Source organism: Bos taurus, chromosome 17, assembly GCF_002263795.3.
Source record: "Bos taurus isolate L1 Dominette 01449 registration number 42190680 breed Hereford chromosome 17, ARS-UCD2.0, whole genome shotgun sequence".
Lineage (NCBI taxonomy): Eukaryota > Metazoa > Chordata > Mammalia > Artiodactyla > Bovidae > Bos > Bos taurus.
Genome location: NC_037344.1, coordinates 22,401,720 through 22,410,751, shown reverse-complemented (window position 1 = coordinate 22,410,751; position 9,032 = coordinate 22,401,720). Strand labels below are relative to the sequence as shown.

At 35.4% G+C, this 9,032-nt stretch overlaps 1 non-coding gene across 1 annotated transcript; it reads left to right on the top strand.

Moving 5' to 3' along the window:
* The first annotated feature begins 8,551 nt into the window (after window positions 1-8,551).
* On the top strand, window positions 8,552-8,656 carry LOC112442137 (U6 spliceosomal RNA). Its single transcript, XR_003030143.1, has one exon. It is a non-coding gene; the product is annotated as a U6 spliceosomal RNA (small nuclear RNA).
* Window positions 8,657-9,032: the final 376 nt, after the last annotated feature.

The following is a 9,032-nucleotide window of genomic DNA, read 5'->3' as shown; positions in this document are numbered from 1 at the left end:
CCAGATGGCATGATCTTCATTTTCTGAATGTTGAGCTTTAAGCCAACATTCTCAGTCTCCTCTTTCACTTTCATCAAGAGGCTCTTTAGTTCTTCTTCACTTTCTGCCATAAGGGTGGCGTCATCTGCATATCTGAGGTTATTGATATTTCTCCCAGCAATCTTGATTCCAGCTCCTCCAGCCCAGTGTTTCTCATGATATACTCTTCATAGCAGTTAAATAAGTACAGTGACAATATACAGCCTTGACATACTCATTTTCCTATTTGGAACCAGTCTGTTGTTCTATGGATAGACAGATTAAACTATGGATAGACAGATTAACACCTTTATATAATGTCTGAATTGTAATTATGAAAGGAAATTTGCATTAAAACTTTTAAGAGGTTTACTTTCACATAGAATTGATGCTCCACGTCAAAGAGTTAACAACATTGATTTTATATACAATCACACAAAATAGAACTAGGAAGGTATTATGAATTGTGTTCTCCCCAAATTCATACACTGAAGTCCTAACTCCCAGTGTGACTGTATTTAGAGATATAGATTTTTAGGAAATAATTTAGGTTAAATGAGGCCCTATGAGTGGAATTTATGAAGAAGACATACCTACGGTGTGCAAGCAGAGAAAAGGTTACATGAGGACACTTACAAGCCAAGGAGAGAGGCTTCAGAAGAAACCAAACCTTCTCTCACTTTGATCTTGGACTTCCAGCCTCCAGAACTATAAACAATTAATTTCTGTTGTTCAAGCCACCCAATCTTCTGGTATTTTATTATAACAACCCTGGACTAATACAGAACAAATATCAGTACAGTGGATTTTAAATCATATCATGAACAGACCACAGTGTTAGGGCATTTATGTTTGGGACTCTGAAAGGATTAAAGCTTCTTGTAAGGGTTTGGGAAAACAGGCTTCTGTCATTAACAAAGAACTAGTGTTGGTGTTCTAAGCAGACTATTTGTTCCTAATTTTTCTGCTGAAAGCTGTTTCTCAAGACTTCTGTTTAATTTATTCCTTTTGAATACTTTATTTTCCAACTTAAGAAAAATTTTGTTGAAAAAGAAATTCTGACTAGTGTAAAGAAAATTATTATAAATAATCTGTATATTGGAAAGTAAAGGTTGTTATCTTTGGAATGAGTTTTGGTTACTGCATCTCACACTTTAATCTGTATGTTTAAACACACAATATATGTTTAACATAGAGTATATGTTTAATAATTTATACTATTTCCTAATATTTACTTGTTTCTATTATTTCATGTGCCTTAACTGGTCATTAACAGTTTCTTAATTTACTCCATAATTATTTAGTAATTGCTTATAACAACTCAGGCACTGTGTCAGATTGTATAGTTCTGTTATGAATAAACTTAGAAAATCCTCATATACCCTGCAGCTCAGTATGAAATTTACACTTGACAATTCATTGCAAATAATACAAATGTATTTTTCCTGAGATATCTTTTAAAATATTTTTATTAGAATTATTATTGCATACCTAAATCTATAAACTATAATAATTATTTTTTATTAATCTCTAAAGATTTTCAACAACAAAAAAAACAAGTTGGGATAAAGGGTATGAATAATTTTTAGTTCTTGACAAATGCAAGAAAATTATTAATGAGAAAGTACAATCTGATAAATATTATGAGAATACCCATCTCACTGCATGATAGCCAGAAATAAAGTCAATAAATGAACTGTTTGTCAACAAAGTGTCTCTTGACCTTTTCATTATTTCTCTAATTATCTTTAATGCATTGAATTGGTTCCCCCATAATTAAAAGTCTGTTTCCTTTATTGTCTACTTAGAAATTTTTCCCTTTGTTTTCTTTGTTGTCTACTTAGAAATTTTACACACTTTAATTGTAGTTCTCATAATATTTACGTAGATTATTTAATAACAATGTTTTTACTTGGTTGTTACCCTTGTGGCAAACATAGTTCTTATTAATTTGTCATTTTCACAATTGTAGTGGCATTGCTTAACTCACTTGTAACAAATTTTAATCAGCATATGAAATAGGAAATTGCTTTCATTAGCATAATTAATCCCGTATTTCCCGGTCTAATCATTTCACCAGTAAAAGTCATACAATATAATATAGTTTTTGATTAACATATACGCTGGCATGCTGCAATTCATGGGGTCCCAAAGAGTCGGACACAACTGAGCGACTGAACTGAACTGAAGTCAGTGTCATCTAAGAAGCAGATGTCAAGACAGGATTAAAATGCACAAATTTTATGTTTGTAGAAAAGACCGTGAGACAAATTAGGTAAATAAACAGGTAAGACTGAGAGAGCCTCAGACAGTGACATAAGTGTGATTCCAGGTGAAGGAGAGAGGGACAGATGGTTGCAAAGAATCTTCCTAGACTGTTACACAATTTTAAGTTCTAGCAAAGCACTTTGGGAGTTCTAGAACCCAAAGAAAGGCATACCAGGCACTGTGTGTCTTTCTTTGTGATAAGGAATGCAAGATTTAGCCCTTTTCTTTCCATTTGGAGGGGATATCTTAGCATACTTCTGATCACTAGAACCTTAAAAGTTCATGGAAATGGCTTGCTTTTTTTTTTTTAATGTGCAAGGATTTTACTAGGGAAAATACCTGTGTGAGAGCCACTAGTAAGACTGCAAAGTCAATCCTGAGAAATCCTAAGTCACACCCTGAGAAAAGGAGAGGAAGAGAAGATGAAGTAGATGTGTGTGTCCTAGGCTGCTGTGCAGTCTAAAAGTCTAAAAAAGGTCCAACGAGGAAGGCAGTGGGGAATGTTCAAGTCAAGATCAGCCTTCAGAAAAGACCTGTGTCTCCTAGGAATGGATTCACCTTGGTATCCTTGCTGTACTCATTCTTAGACTGGCCTTAGTGTAAATGGTTTTCAGAGTGCAGTGACTGGGACCCTTGGTCAATATGCTCCTTGTAATTAAGGTCTGCCAGGCCCATTCTCTGGTGGCTCAGATGGTAAAGCGTCTGTCTACAATGTGGGAGACCTGGGTTCGATCCCTGGGTTGGGAAGATTCCCTGGAGAAGGAAATGGCAACCCACTCCAGTACTCTTGCCTAGAAAATCCCATGGACGGAGGAGCCTGGTGCAGGCTACTGTCCATGGGGTCGCAAAGAGTCAGACACGACTGAGCGACTTTACTTCAGGCTCATTCTCATGGACACCACAATCTACTTTACAGTAGTAGTAATGTGTTTAATATCAAAATATATATAACATGGACTATGATGTCAGACAGAAGTAAGATTAAATCCCATTTCTACTAATTTTAGGAGCAGGACCATAAGTTAGATAATTACCCTCTGAGACTGCCTCCTCAGCTGAAAAAATGGATATAACAACAAGGTGTAGATAAGAAATAAATAAATAACAAGTAAAGTACCTGGTCCTGAGTAGGCAAGCATAATAAATGTTATGTAATGTTAGGTCTAATATTTTCTCTATCTATAGAATAAGGCTAAGATAATGATCAATCACTAATTTCAGTGCAGTTCAAGTATTTAAGAAAATCACCAGGACATGGAAGCAACCACTGACAGATGAATGAATAAAGAAGATGTGGTACATATATACAGTGGAATATTACTCACTCATAAAAATAAATGCATTTGACTCAGATCTAATGAAGTGGATGAATCTAGAACCTATTATACAGAGTGAACAGACTTTTGAACACAGGAGGGGAAGGAAAGGGTGGGATGATTTGAGGCAGTAGCACTGAAACATACACATTACCATATGTAAAATAGATAGCCAGTGGGAATTTGCTGTATGACACAAGGAATCTAAATCCAGTGCTCTGTGACAATCTAGAAGTATACTATGGGGTGCAAGGAGAGAGGGAGGTTTAAGAGGGAGGGAACCTATGGCTGATTCCTGTTCATGTATGGCAGAAACCAATACAATATTATAAAAGAATTATTCTCCAATTAAAAATAAAACTAAGTTAAAAAGAAAAGAAAATAGCACCTTAGAAATCACATGCATAAACATTAAAAATAAGGGCTTTGATTTCTATAATTAGGTGTCTAGGCCTCAGGTACAGATGCATATTATTGTCTTTGTCTATGGATGTGAAGAATTCACTGATGACAGAGATTTTTGGCTTTGGGCAAAGCTATAAGATGATGAGTTAAGTCACTCAGGGAATTAAGAGAAATGTCAAGGCATTCTGAGCCTATTCAGATATAAAAGCATTCTTAGAACAAAATGAAAAAGAAAAGCATTTCATATAAGCATATTTATCAATGATGTCTGAAAAGCTGTAGAGATTTGCTTCCACTTCAAGTTGCATGGCTTCCATTCCTGGTCAGGGAACTAAGATCCTATAAGCTCTGCAGAAAGGCCAAAAAAGAAAAAAAGACAAGCTCATAAATTATTTAGATATCTGTGATTTAAGTCTAAACTTTATTTTACAGTTAACTATGGACTTGTCAAACTTCTTCTACATACATTCTATTTCAGTATATGAAATAACAGAGGGAAATGTCTATTGCATATTCACTTATGCATCTACTTACATCTAGATCCACTCGGACTAAAAAGCAAAGAAAATAACTAACCTCATCCATTACACATAACAGTTACAATAAAGAAAAGATTAGATAAAATAAAAATTACAGTGCTGAAGTACCTGAAATATAGGAGGAATTTATCAAGAGGATTAATTCCCTCTGATGAAAAAACACTTTTCTTGAATAGCAGACTCTTACTGGTAACAAGTATGAATGGTTTAGAATGAAACATGTAGATATTCTGAGTAGAATATTTAGTAGCCTGCAGTGATTTGGTCAGTATAATTTTCAAATCCTTTACCATTTAAAATTGATACTCTTACTAAAACAATTTGTGTGGAGAAAATGCCTGTGCTTTAGCTACAATTGGATTTTCACAGCTATTATTAACTAATTTATATAGAACTGAATCAGAGTTAATTATATTCATCTAGTTGTTTACTAAATGTTCTTTAGTGTCTCTTGACTCTAGTAAGCTCTTATTACATGCAATAAATTGAGTATTAGGAAAGCTGTTGGAACAGAGATTTTACAAAGGATGATAGAGTACTTCTCTGGTGGCTCAGTGGATAAGAATCTGTCTGCCAATGCAGGGGACATAGGTTCAATCCCTGGTCCAGAAAATTCCACATGCCGTGGAGCAAATAAGCCCATGTGCCATAACCACTGAGCCCACGCTCAAAGGTCCACCAGCTCATGTGTTGCAACTACTGAAGCCCTTGCACCCAGAGCCTGTGCTCTACAACAGGAAAAGCCACCACAATGAGAAGTCCATGCACTGCAGTTAAGAGTAGCCACCACTTGTCGCAACTAAGGAAAGCCTGCACAAAGCAATGAAGACCCAGTCTAGCCAAAAGTAAATACATAAAAATGTTTTTTGAAAAAGAATGATAGAATTGTTGTTACGAAGTTAAAAAGAGAAGGTAAAAATGTGCTACATTTCAACAGTTACTGAAGAAACAGGGAGAGGCACAGTCTTCTTTAGGCACGTACCTCTTTCCCTGTTTGGGGACACAGAACTGTTATATGCTCAATTACAAACCCATTCCTATTATGAGTTATAATGTTTATTATCTGTGTGTTATATTTTAGTTTTTCAATGTTTTATTTTTCCTCACAACTGAAAAAATTACTTCTGATTATAAGCTTTTATAAATGTCTGAATTTTGTTCTTAAATATTTAACTTTTTATACTTTTATTGATTGTGGTATTTATTTGCTGGTAAAGAATTTTTAGTATTTTTCAAAGTACACATATGGGGTCCTCTTTTAATGGACAAAACACAATAAATGATTTTTTATCTTCCATAGAAAAGGCAGTAAGTTTGAGGAGTAGGTTCTGATATCCCTACATCTATTGTCTGCTGCTGCTGCTGCTAAGTCGCTGCAGTCCTGTCCGACTCTGTGTGACGCTATAGATGGCAGCCCACCAGGCTCCACCGTCGCTGGGATTCTCCAGGCAAGAACACTGGAGTGGGTTGCCATTTCCTTCTCCAATGCATGAAAGTGAAAAGTGAAAATGAAGTCGCTCAGTCGTGTCCAACTCTTAGCGACCCCATGGACTGCAGCTTACCAGGCTCCTCTGTCCATGGGATTTTCCAGGCCAACCCACTAGAGTGGGTTGCCATTGCCTTCTCCATGTCCATTGTCAGATTCCCCTAATTCATTTTTTTTTTAAATTATATGACATATAACATTGATTCAATATAAGGTTGTGCTATGTACATTGTGCTTTGTTGCTCAGTCATGTCTGATTCTTTGCAAACCCATGGACTGTAGCCGTCAGGCTCCTCTGTCCATGGGGATTCTCCAGGCAAGAATACTGGAGTGGATTGCCATGCCCTCCCTTCCAGGGTATCTTCCCAACCCAGGGATCAAAACCAGGTCTCCTGCATTGCAGGCAGATTCTTTACCATCTGAGCCACCAAGGAAGACCCCCACCAGCTGTATAAGGTTACAGCATGTTAAATTTATACATTAACACATTGTAATGTGATTACCACTGGAATGATAATTAGAATCTTTACTGAATTACACAAGTATCATATCTTTTTAGTGGTTGAAATCATTAACTTCCAGTTTCTTAGCACGTTTGGTGATTATAATACTGTTCTCTATATTCATGATACTATGCATTAGACCTCTAGGATATATTTACCACTCACTGCCAAGTTTGTACACTTAAAAAGCATCTGTCCTATACATCTATACTCAATCCCTGGAAATACCATTTCACTTTTCACTTTATGAGTCTGGCATTTTTGGATTCCACACATAAGTGATATTGTATAGTATGTGTGTTTCTTTGTCTGATGGATCTCACTTTCCATAATGTGTTCAAAGTTCATCCAGAATACTAGGAAAGGCAGTATATCTTTCCTTCTCATGGCTGAATACGATTCCAGTGTATACTATATACAGTGAACACTTGAAAAACATGGATTTGAAATGCCTGGGTCCACTTGTAAGTGTATTTCTTTCACTAAGTATATTCAAGTTTGGTTGAACCTGAGGACATAGAACCATGGAAATCTCTAAAGTTACACTCCATTTTTCCATTGTGGAGAGGGTTAGCACCTCTAACCCTTATTTTTTCAAGCATCAAATACACACATACACAAACATCTTTGATCCATTCATCTGTTGATGGGCATTTAGGTTGCTTGCTTATCTTTGGCATTGTAAAAATGCTACAATAAACACGGAAATGATTATATCTCTTAGATATCCTGCTTCCATTTTCTTTGAGTATATATCCAGAAGTGAACTTGCTAGACCACATGGCAGTTCTACTTTTAATTCTTGAGAAACCTCCATATTGTTTTCCATAGTAACTGTACCAATTTACATTCCCACCAACAGTATATAAAGAATTCTCTTTTTTTCCACATCCTCACCAACACTTGTTATCTCTTATCTTATTGATGATAATCATTCTAAGAGGTATGAGGTGATATCTTACTGATGCTTTGATATGCATTTCCCAATAATTAGTGATGTTGAGCATCTTTTCATGTACCCATTGGCCATCTGAATACATTCTTTGGAAATACATCTATTTAGTTTTCCTGCTTGGTTTTCAATTGGATTTTTTGTTGCCTTTGAGTTGTGTAAGTGCTTTATATATTTTGATTATCAATCCCTTAACTGAAATACGATTTGCCAAAGCTTTCTCCCATTCTGCAGGTTGTTTTTCATTTTGTTGTTTCTTTTGCTGTGCAGAAGTTTTTAAGTCTGACATAGTCACATTTGTTGATTTTTGCATTTGTTGTGTTTGCTTTCAGAGTCATATCCAAAAAATAATTGCCAAGATAATGTCAAGGAGCTTCTTCCCATTCCCTGTATTCTTGAAAACAAGTCAGCTCTATGACTTTTGCCAAGATTGATTACTCTTATGGGGACAGGAGAGATGATTAAAAAAAAAAAAAATGGAGGAAAAGAGGGTCCAAAGAACAATGTAAGGCCCAAATATACATGACAAAAAACAATAAGACTTCCAACATTTCATACTCTTTCAGTAAGGACAGACACATGGTCCTTCACTTTCTTATTGAGAAAATGTAAGCTTGGTGAGAAGTTGAAAAGACTGAGTTTCTGTATAGTGTGTATTTGCCCAATCAATTTGATGAAATAAGCAAAACATGATAAATTGGACAGCTTTGTGCTTCAAAGTTCAGCCCAGTGAAAACAATCATAAACATCATGTGGAACAAAGCTGTCATTCTCTAGGATAGAACAGATAATTTTGTCAAAACCTCAACAGTCAATGCTCTGTTGTGATTGGGTCATAGAATGATCAGAGGGCAGCTATCCTTAGTCAGAAATTTAGCTTATTTAACAAACAGAAACAGTATCACTGAACACTAACTATATATGAGCAGCTCCTTTGTACTCTTTCAAGGTGTGATTTATTCCAAAGTAGAATCTACAGAGTGGAAGCCACATGTGAACACTCATGGCAGATCCACAGAGTATCAAACAAAGTAATAACTAAGATATATATAAGAATGGTCTCATGTTGGATTCCACAGCACACAAACTAAAAATTAGAATGATATAGAAAAGATGAGCATGGCCCCTGAGCAAGGATGATGTGCAAATTTGTGAACTGTCATATTTTTAGAGTTTGGGATTAACTTATACACACTAGTATACATAAAGTAGATAACAAACAAGGACCACTGTATACCACACAGAACTATATTCAATATTTTGTAATAACCTACAAGGAAAAAGAATACATACATATGTATGTGTGTACATACATATATATACATACACACAGGAATAACTGAATCACTTTGCTGTATCCCTGAAACTAACACAACATTGTAAACCAACTATACTTCAACTACAAAAATGGCCTCAATATTTATCTTTTAAGAACCAACTCATAATAAGCACTGACAATTAAATGGATAATCTGTTCACAAATAACAACATGTTTTATTGTAATTATTTAAGTTTACATCCAGGACAGTTGCAAGATAACCATTT